Here is an 11300-nt window from a genome sequence, read left to right on the forward strand (position 1 = left end):
ATCCATTTCTGCATCTCTTTTTTCCTTTTGAGGCATTCTTCTCACTGTTTAGCTTCAGGGAAGCTTTCAGGGCCACTAGGGCCATTTCAGTGCAGGAGCTGTTTGGGGGCTCTGTTCATCCGTTTTTGGTGATTCAAAAGCCTATGTCTGCTATTTTCGACCTTCTGAGTCTAATGAAAGAGGTTTCAGAACCAATTGAGGTCATCTTCACCTCAAAATTCTCCATTCAAGTTTAAAGGGCCACCAGAGCCAATTGGGGAAAGTACTGTGTAAGGTACAAAATTCACTGTTTAGTGTTTGGGAAAGAGCATGTTTGGCTAATTCCTATCTTCTGATTCTGTATTTACAGTCAGATCTGTCCTTTGAGACACCATATTCTTGTATTATCCTTTGTAGCAATTTTAATACAAGAGGACAAGCCTAGTTGGAGAGGCTTGGTCCAGCAGATGTAGCCCAGAAGGGGTGAACTGCTTTATCATTTTGATGTCTTTATTTGCTGAAGATGAGATGCTAAACAAAACTAATATAAAGTTTTAAATAGCAAATAAATATAACTTGCATACACACATAATCACCTGTTCAGCTGCAGAAAGTTATTTGTCTTATTCCGCAAGCCAGCAAATTTCAAGTATGTGTATGTCAAAGACTTCTAAGTGTTTACTTTGTTATTTCTTTAGGCAGAGCCTGTAGAGGGCCAGGTAGCCTCTGGAACTCATCCTCTCTTTAGAGGTGACATGTCCAGTGAATGCCCCTACAATCTATCTCTGTATAAGAAATAAGAAGTTTATACATTTTTAGAGGTCATTTGGAGTGTCTAGTTCACAGTTGAAATTATTGGAAATGGATACCTTGCACCCTTAAACAAGTACATTCCATTTACAGATCAAAAGACCTTGCCCAATCCTGCAGAGGATAGAAAAAAAATTCAAAATGATATGGAAATCCATCACCTCCATCTGGAAGTTGCCGAAATCACCAAAGAAGAGTTAGATAAGGAATATTAGCTGCAACATAAATTCCATAGGGCGTGCCTGATAGAAGAAGAATTATGGAGGCTCAAGTCAAGGAGTCTATATCTCAAGGCTGGAGATCGTAATTCCTCCTTTTTCCATAAGCAGACTCAAGCTAGAAAATGCTGAAACTCTATATCAGAAATTAAAAATGAAAACAACACTCTAAAAGACTTTGCCAGCATCAAGAAGGCTGCGTCAAACCACTTTGAAAAGATGTATTCTAAAGACGTGGAGACCAGCCTGAATGCCAATCTGATAGACGCTGTCCCCAAGCTCATTACTGCAAAAATGAACCAGATTCTCGAAAATAAAATCACTACAAATGAAGTCAAAGAAGCTCTCTTTGCAATGGAACCCGATAAAGCTCCGGGTCCAGATGGATTCACGCCCAGATTTCTTCAAACATGCTGGCAAATAGTTGAGAAAGAATTTATGAAAATGATCCTAAAATCCTAAGAATGGCAAAAAATTGGAGGCTGCACAAACTCAACATTCCTCGCCCTCATTCCTAAAGAAAAAGGTGCTAATTCCTTTAATAGATTTCATCCTATATCCTTATGTAACATTGGATACAAAGTGATCACCAAAGTTATAGCAAACAGATTGAAGAAAATCCTCCCTAAAGTCATCCCGGAGAATCAAGGCGGCTTTATTCAGGGCAGGCAGTTGGTAGACAATTTCATCTTGGTCCAAGAGGCGATCCACTCCAGTCTTCGTCGAAAAGAAAAAGGTATGGTTATTAAACTCGATCTAGCTAATGCATTTGATCGTGTAAGACATAGATTTCTGTTTGATGTAATGCACAAACTTGGGTTTGGACAAAAATTTATCAAATGGATCAGAGCTTGTATTTCCGAACCCTGGATTGCTCCTTTAGTGAATGGCAGGGCTGCCGATTTCTTTAAAGCATCTAGAGGGCTGAGGCAGGGGTGCCCCCTGTCACCTCTCCTCTTTGTGTTGCAGGCCTCTGTCCTCAGTTTTCACTTAAACAAGAAACAACAAGATCAAGAGATAGTTGGATTGTGCATAGCAAGAGGGATGAAAAGCATCAATCACACCCTCTTTGCAGATGATACTCTGCTCCTTGGGGCTGCTTCTCAACTATCGGCAAGTAAATTCAAAGAAGTGCTGGAAGACTACTGCCAAGCATCGGGCAGTGAACTAAACAGGGGTAAGTGCCATGTTTATTGCTGGAATGTATCAGTGGCTGCTGCTAGTTCCATCGCCAGATGCCTAGGCTTTGCAGCTTCAGCATCTTGGACCTCCTTCAAGTACCTGGGGCTGCCCATCTTCCACAAGAGGGCTATAAGCAAGGATTGGCTCCCTCAGATAGAAAAATTTAAAACAAAAATGCAGGCCTGGGGGTCATCTTGGCTCAACATGGCCGGAAAATCAGTACTTATCAAATCCGTTTTAAGCAGCCTGCCTCTTTTTAATTTCTCTGTTCTTTTGGCGCCAATGGGAATCATTAAAAACATGGAGGAGCTAATCAGAAAATTCCTTTGGAAAGGAGGCAAGAATAATGAGAAGCGACTCTCCTTAGTAAACTGGGAAATAGTATCCAGGCCGCTACAGGAGGGAGGATTAAATTTTAAAAATCTAAACACTCAGAATTTAGCAATGGGAGCTAAACTGATCTGGAAGATCATAGCGCCAAAGCCTGGATGGGTTCAGTTGGTGCTGTGGAGGAAATATTTCAGAGGTCAGAGACTCAGGTGTCTGGAGCAGCCCAAAGTCCATTTTAGATCCCCTCTCAGCAATTTAATTTTTAAAGTTGGGCCACTTATAAGAGATAATGCCTATTGGATACCTGGGAATGGCAAACGTATCAGAATTTGGGATGACAATATTATGAACAGACCTCCGTTAGTGAACTCGAGTCTCAGGAGAGAGTTGAAGGCGTGGATGGAAGAAGCAAACATTACATCGCTCTGGGACATATCGACTTGGCATGGAGATAGCTGGGCTGGCTGGAAAACGCTCAATGTGCCAGCTGCGTGGTTGCCAGACTATGTCACGCTACTACAGATGTTACATGGAGTTGCACCTCTTCACGCAAGAAGGAAAGACTCGAGAGGCTAGGGAGCGAAGCAGATTGGGTATTCGGTGGCTCAGGGCTATGCCAAAATCATGGAGAGACCCCACGTTCCTCCCAACCCAGCGCCTTGGAACGGTATCTGGAACTTCTCCACCATTCCAAAGATTGATTTTTTCTGCTGGCTGTTATGCCATCAAAAAATCCTAACAAACGATAGGCTGAAGAAAAGGGGATTTCTAGGTGAATCGAAAATCCTGAATCTGCTGTTCATCTTTCTCTGGAATGCAGTCCTAGTTTGGCAGGAGCTCCTTGGAATGTTGAAATTGATGCCCATCTTCCCCCATGCAGTCCCGGATTTGTTTGCTGGGTGGTTGGCTAGATATCCAGGACCGGGCCCAAAAAACAAGATTGTCAAATTTGCATGGACTGCTCTGCCCAAATTTATCAGCTGGCAAACCTGGTTGGAGAGGAATAGAAGGATCTTCAGGGATAAGGAACAAAACTACAAGGTAGTTGCAAATACAGTTAAAGGACAGCTAAATGAGTGGCTGAGCGATAAAAATGATGACACAAATCTTAGCCAGCATGACATTGAGTTCGGAGCAGCTCTCAATCTAAATTTCCAAAAGTCGAAAATATCGCCCATATGCCTCAAAGACTGGCAAATGAGGAAAAATGGAGAAGAATTTCAAGCTTGGCTGTCCAATCAAGCTCTTCCCCTCCTGTTCTTTGACGGGGCAGCTAAGGGAAATCTAGGAATGGCTGGAGCATGAGGCCTAATTATAAATCCAAAAGAATCTTCTATCCACAGGTTTGCATGGGGTCTAGGCCACACCACAAGCATCCAAGCTGAAGTCATGGCGCTGTTTCAAGGGATCAAAACGCTTAAGGATCTGGGGCTCATAGAAGCAATTGTTTTGGGAGATTCCCAAGTCATCATCAATGCAATGGTGACCAATACAAATCTGGCAGATCTTCGACTTGCAAGGACAATTTCAAGAATTAAAGGCATGACCAAGCTCCTGAGACTGGAATTCTTCCATATCCTGAGAACCAATAACAAGGAAGCAGATGTAGAAGCAAATAAGGAAGCCCAGTTAGATGCTCGAACTATTCTCAAAGATAATGAAATCTCTTGGGAACCGATCCCCTAAAAATTCTTTATGTTTTTCCGTCTTTTGCTAAAGCAGTTCGTTTGTATTCATAAGCTTGGGATCAGCGGAAAAAGGCCATGTGAAAAATGTGAAAAATTGTAAAAAGACTCCATTCACAAGTGATTGTGGCATGCTTAGCTGGTTGGAGAGATTCCAAAAAACTTGGCTTAGCTCTTGTAACCAAATTTATGGTATTTTGCCAGATAGTTAATGAAAGTTCCATAACCGTTTCCTTAAAAAACAAAAATATTGATAACTCCATTAATAAATTACTATAATAATAATAATTATTATTTTAAATACTCATATAAGCTTTAAGTATAACATTTAATAAAATAAAAGCACACTTATAACGATGTTAGTATTAATAGGTCTATTAACAGGTTACGTATAAGTCATCCACGTTGTCCACCTGGTTGGAGAATTGGGTTATTTTCTAAAATTCAACGAAAAGTTAGAAAATATGGTAATTTTTAGAGTTTATATAATTTATTTTTTTATTAAAATTGCAATTTAAATTATATGATATTGAAATTATCCCAAAGTTATCTCATCACATTAAAAGAAAAACACAAAAAAATCACAGTAATTAGATGATTATTCATGAAATTAGAATTTTTATAATAAAAATCTGTAAATAAAAATTATAAAAATATAATAAAATTTTAGTTGAATTGAAGCTTCTGGATCCATAATAGTTGAAAGAATAACTTTGACTTAAATCACATGTAAATAGACATTTATCGACGTGTTTCGAACCAACAAATGTGGTTAATCGTCAAGACAATAATAAAATTTTATTCATATTAACATTTTAATTTTTTTTTACCAAATTTATAACTTCATATATGAAACTCTAATTATATTAAAAAATTCTCTGTTTCACCAAACTTGTAATTGCAAAGAAAATCAATTTCGTACAAAATAATCTTTAATCTTAATCTTATATTAAAAAATCAGAACTTAGAGCAGGTTGCTCGCCTGTTCCATCTGTAATATGAAATTTACAGCAGGTAGCTCGCCTATTACAACTAGAAATATAGATGGCCATGGCCAACTGGCATGACCATGAACCAGAGATTCGTTTTTATAGAAAATTTAAAAGAAAATCGTTGGAGAAACATTGAAAATAGAGAGATCGATTGGTTGAAAAGGCAGAGACTACCACTTAACTTTCCCATATAATCACCAACTCCAAATTAATTTCTCACTACCAAAGTCCCAACAAACCACACAATATACGTGACGCTAACAACTTCCAGATTTGACGATAAATACAACAATCCAATTTGGGACTCCCACTCCTCTCAATTGTTGTTCACTGTTAATGGAAATGGCGGCAGAAGATGCAGGTCACCATGGCGGCGCGATGAGAAGCTCAAGCTCCGTTCCGCTTCGTATCCGCGTGCTCTGTTGGCTCGTCAAGAACGCCGGCGCCGTCACCCGGCGAAACGATGGCACCGTCAATCGGAGGCTCGCCAATTTCATAGACCTCAAAGTCTCACCTGACCTGGAACCCCGCCAGGGAGTTTATACCAGAGACGTCGTCATCGATAAAACCACCGGCGTACGTGTCCGTTTGTTCGTGCCGGATAACGGTGTTCACGGGGATTTCCCGGTCGTCGTTTACTTCCATGGTGGCGCTTTCTGCGCCCTGTCAGCCGCCGACGTGTCGTACGACACGTTCTGCCGCAAGCTGGCCGGACGGCTCAATGTTGCCGTGGTCTCGGTGGACTACAGGTTGGCCCCGGAGCACAAGTGCCCGGCCGCCTACGACGACTGTTTCGCGGCTGTGGCGTGGCTCCGTGCGCAGGGGCGGGGCTACCTGCCGCCGAGCGCCGATTTGTCGCGGTGCTTTCTCATGGGCGACAGCGCGGGCGGCAACATCGTGCACCACGTCGGATGCCGCGTGGCGAAAGAAGGGGACATGAGTCCAGTCAAGATCGCGGGCCACGTTCTCCTTCAGCCTTACTTTGGTGGGGAGGAGAGGACCCCGGCGGAGTTGAGGTTGAGCAACGGTGTCCCGCTGATTACGATGGAGGCGGCCGATTGGTATTGGAGGGCGTTTCTGCCGGAGGGGGCCACGAGAGACCACCCTGCGGCCAACGTGACGGGCACCGATATATCGGGGATATCGTTGCCTCAGTCGTTGGTGGTGGTGGGAGGGCTGGATATCCTCCAAGATTGGCAGCTCCGATACGTTGAGCATCTGAAAAACATGGGCAACCAAGTTGAGGTTCTTTTCTACGAGGACGCAATCCATGCATTTCACGTATTTCCTGGGTATCATTTGACTCCAAAGTTTCTGCGTGATCTCGCCTACTTCCTGCAATTGAGGGCGGAGCTCTTGCCCACAATATGAGATTGTAACGAAAACTCTGCACTCATATTGTAATGAAAACTCTGCACTCATATTTTATCACATTGAATATGGTATTTGCAGGTTGCAACAACTACAAACCCTAGGATGGATTATAAATGGAATGAAATATAATTTCATTTAATAATCCTACAATTCCCTGGCAAGTCAAATGTCTTGAGCTAATCGTGTGTTACATATATATATATAAATATTCCTCTGTCATCTATATTTGATATATATAGATATTTTAATGGTTATGATATGATATTTATATTTGACATATATTGATATTTTAATGGTTATGATATGATATTGCATGAATTAGTATCAGCTTGATATTTTTTATTGTTTTGTGAGATAATGATAATAGATTTTGAATAATTTTATTATTTTGCGAGATGAGAGATTATAGTGGGTAAAAATAAAATAGAAATAATCTTATGTTAAAATAGAAATATTTTTCAATTAAAATAATAAAAATTATAAGTTATTATTATTGTTTTTATTTGTTTTTGTTGGGTAGTTAAGTTAAATTTTTATGAGAATCTATGGTATTCATGTGGAATATAGTCTATTTAAAGGGGTGAATTATCAAATCTCTATTCACTCTAAATTGAGGTTTGCATTTTAACAGATTTGATCCCTCTTGAGCCTTGGTAGATTTAGAGTTAAGATAGATCTAAGTTTGTTTAATTCCCCTCTTTAAATAGGCTATATTCCACATGAATACCATGGGTCAATACCATAGGTTCTAATAAAATTGAAGTTCAAAAACCACAAATAACTTGACCAAGTCAAGTTTACTTTAACTACCCAACAAAAATTAATAAGATTAATAATAATAATGTAGATTTTTTATTTTTATTATTTTAGTTTGAATTTATTTTATTTTAACATAGGGTTATTTTTATTTTATTTTGACAAAGTCAAAATGTTTACAGGACATTGCAACATCTCTACCATAAATAAATTAAAACTCAATTTTATGATGACCTTGTGGGTTTATAACGTTTTTTTGGGGTGGGCTTGGAGTATGCCCTAAAACTGCTTTTTCTTGGCTAAGAGCTAGTTTTCCTTGAATGTAAGGAAATAGGTTAGCGATTAAGTCCCAGAGGCATCTCACTGGAGTGAAAGTCTACTCCCTTACGAACCACCAATGAGTAATTCTAGGTGGCATGGTTTTCCTTGAATAATATGATGGGTCGTCTTATATTCACAAATAACATCCAGTGATGAATGTCCCCAATGCTGGTTTGATAATTGAATTATGATAGGTTTTCCAACTGTGTAAAAAATAATAATCTTATGGGGGTTTCTTGTCCAATAATGGCATGTGTTAGTGTTAGATTCTTGGTTTACTATTATTTGTCCATGTTGTTTTTGAAACTCTAGTAATTTTTGTGGATTTTAGAGGAAAAGCAATCCTTCGATTTGTGAATTTAGTTACAAATTTCTTTGTTTTCAGGAAATTGTTATTAAATTTCAAAAGAAAATAGAATTTTGGAGAGAAAGATGAGTGGCGACCCTAGTTCTAGGGTTTAATCATATGAAACAAGTTTAAAGGTTTAGAGTTTCCTTACCATTGGCTGCTAATCTAATTAACTTGCAATGAAAATTGCAACTTAGTATGGCCTTGATGGGTGCTCCTTCAAGGACATGGTCATGGGTTAGAAGAAACCTAATCATTCTTCTATAGAAATGGGTGGGCCAAGTAAGGAAGACTCAAAGAGCAAGGATTTAGATTACTTGGAATAAGCTCAGAAGATGTAGGTTAGCAACATGCATAATGGATGTCTAGAAAAAACTAATAGCAACCCAAGGTATGAAGTTACTTCTCCCAATATTGATAGCTACATTCAATATATGAAGGTTCACATAGTCATTAGAAAATTTATGGTCATTTAGCCCTTTGTGAAGGCCCTCATGGGTTGGATGAACTCCAAATGGAAAATCAAAGGATAAGTTGACCAAAAGATTCATTCAAAGGGGTTCTTCATAGCAATATTTGCCTACACTAAAGACTTGGAATAGATCTTTGAGGAAGGCCCTTATTTTTGTAATTCCATAGGGTTTTATTTGAAGTATTAGGCAGAAAGATTTGGTCTTGAAAAATAGAACTTTAAATAGGCTTTAATCTAGATCTAGATGTACTCTCTCCCATATGAATCCTAGGAGAAAGAGACCCTAGAATGAATTGACAACACATTGAGTTCCTTCATCAAATTATTAGAGGTTACATAGTTTGGGTGGTACACATCATATGAAAGGATCTATGGTTACATGAATATCTTAGTTTCCCTTCTAAAATCAATTAACATAAGCTGCCAAGATATTCTGCAGGTTTAGACTTTGTATTATGAGCATATTTTATTTTTATGTCACAAGTGCCATGAGCATGGACATCTATTTTGAGACTACACATTGAATGCAGCAAGGAATACATTCAAAGGTAAAGATAACACAAAGTAGGAAGGTTACACAGAGGTGCCAAATAAGAATAAATTCGGTAGGATGAACCCTAATTTGATGCCTACAATCATAATAGAAAACAAAAATTGCTTCTGAGCTCTAGAGGAAAAAGAGAAGGGCACATTACAAGGAGAAACATCAAAGTTAAGAGAACCAAAAGAACTTGAGGCAAGGAGCCACTAAATACACCAAAATTCAAAAATAGGAATAAAACAACATATGTCATGCATTAACAATAATGATTGTGGGGATCAAAACATGGAGGTAGAAGAAGAAATTTCCCTAGACTTCAACAAAGAGGAAATGATGACGGACATGGAGGTAAAATTGTTTGAACTCGATATCCCAACATTCATTTCAAAAAATGGAGAATAATTTCTCATTGATTTCCAAGCTCCCCAATTGCAACAACTTAAAAGAGAACTAGTAAAAGATCATGAAAATAGTTAATGGTGTGCAAGGGCACAAATAAATGAGATAATTAGGGGTCTACACCAATCCTTTTAAGACTTGAAAGAAATCAAATGCATATGAGAAGAAAAGAGGGTGAAAGACATCAAATAAAAAATTGGAGCAAGTAAGAGCATTACTTCTTAACTCAAGATAGGGTGTTGGACTCCCAAAGAAATAATTTTCTTCCCAAACCAAGATCTAAGATGAAGATTTTCTCATGAAATGCATAAGGTCTTAAAACTCCAGGTAAGCAATGTTAGTTAAGGAAACACATAATGTAGAATTTAAACATAACATACCATTTTTTTTACAATGATAGTACTAGCAACAATGTAATAACTTAGAAAATTACAATATTTGGGGAAACACACAAACTGATATAACTCATATTTTTGGGAGAAATGAAATATCTCATAAAATAATAATATTTAGGAAAACCCATAAACTAATATAAATTAGATTTATTTTTAGAGTTGGGATTACAATGTATGATCAAAATGAATAATATCCAAATAATCTTTTTTTTTGGGTCAAATAAGAGTGGAGCCTTCTATTAACCGAAAGAAAGATTACATAATTTACAAGACCTTACAATGTAAGGACCAACACGGGCTAACCCTATAAAGGGTAACCAACTACACTGCCAGAAAAATAACCCGAAACCCTCAATCCGAGGCTTACAAAAAATCTCCATCCAAGATCTCGTGAGATCTGACGGTTACGAAACTAGAATTTTGGCAACAAGCGTTCCTTTTACTCGGTGCACAGATCCTATAAGGAAAGTGAGCCAAAGTTTAAAGAATACTCGGGTCTAGTTTGAAACATAAGTTTCGAGCACTTTGAAAACCTGAAACCCGTACGATAAAGCCTAGATGATCTGACATTCCTCCAAGATATCGGAGTGAAAACCTACACAGTCTTTAATTTCCTTTTCAGACACAATGAGGAAAATAAACCGCTTATCTATAAAGCATCGAGTTCGTTTTTGTGGTTATCCTCTGATTACTTTTCCACTCGATGGCCATATGATTACAAAGCCAGTTAGGATCCATGGCCGACAACCTGCTAAGAGGCCTGCTGATTACCAAGTGCCTCTCCCCTATAGAAAGCTCTGTTTTGCGCAATTTTCTTCTCTCTTTCCCCACCCCCCCCCCCCCCCCCCCCCCCCCTCCCCCCTTTTTTTTAAATCAAACGGTTAAGAAAGGCTTACAACCCCGCTTTCTCCAGCTTCCACTAGTATTTCTTCTTGTTCAGACCTAATGGTATGGAAGATTTCCTTGTCTTTGTCTGCTTATCTTTGACAATCCTTGCGCAAATTCCCCAAGGGTGTTGAATCCCACGCATACCTACTGTAACTTTCTTTGCACAACACTCCTTCGTTCGCCAGACAATTAGCTAGCATATTGGATTTTCTTCGCACATGAATGAGGCTGGCCGGTCTCAGGATTTGTAGGTGGGAATGAATGCACTGAAAGACCTGCAAAAGTTGCCAATGTTTGGATACTTTTTCAGGTGATTTTCCATTACAGATCTGCTTGGCTGCATTAATAACCAATTTTGAGTCAGCTTCAATAATTGCATTGTGATAATTTGACTCAATTAATATTTCCAGGCACTGTTCTAAGGCCATGAGCTCTGCCATGTTGTTTGTAGTTGTTCCTAGATGACCATGAAAGATATCCTTTATGCACCCCTGCTCATCTCTGATGACCCCACTAAACCTAACCATCCCTGGGTTTCCTTTAGAAGATCCATCTATGCTAATTTTCCAGAAGCCATGAGGTGGAGGTTGCCAAAATTATTATCAACAT

The 11300-nt window shown here is 38.8% G+C and overlaps 1 pseudogene; it reads left to right on the top strand.

Moving 5' to 3' along the window:
- Positions 1 to 5522: 5522 nt before the first annotated feature.
- LOC149145632 (putative carboxylesterase 18 pseudogene) lies at positions 5523 to 6793 on the top strand (annotated as a pseudogene).
- The last annotated feature ends 4507 nt before the right edge of the window (positions 6794 to 11300 follow it).

The sequence above is a fragment of the Pinus tabuliformis genome, chromosome X (assembly GCF_031772625.1).
Source record: "Pinus tabuliformis cultivar Carrire ecotype Pingquan chromosome X, CPIR1, whole genome shotgun sequence".
Taxonomy (NCBI): domain Eukaryota; kingdom Viridiplantae; phylum Streptophyta; class Pinopsida; order Pinales; family Pinaceae; genus Pinus; species Pinus tabuliformis.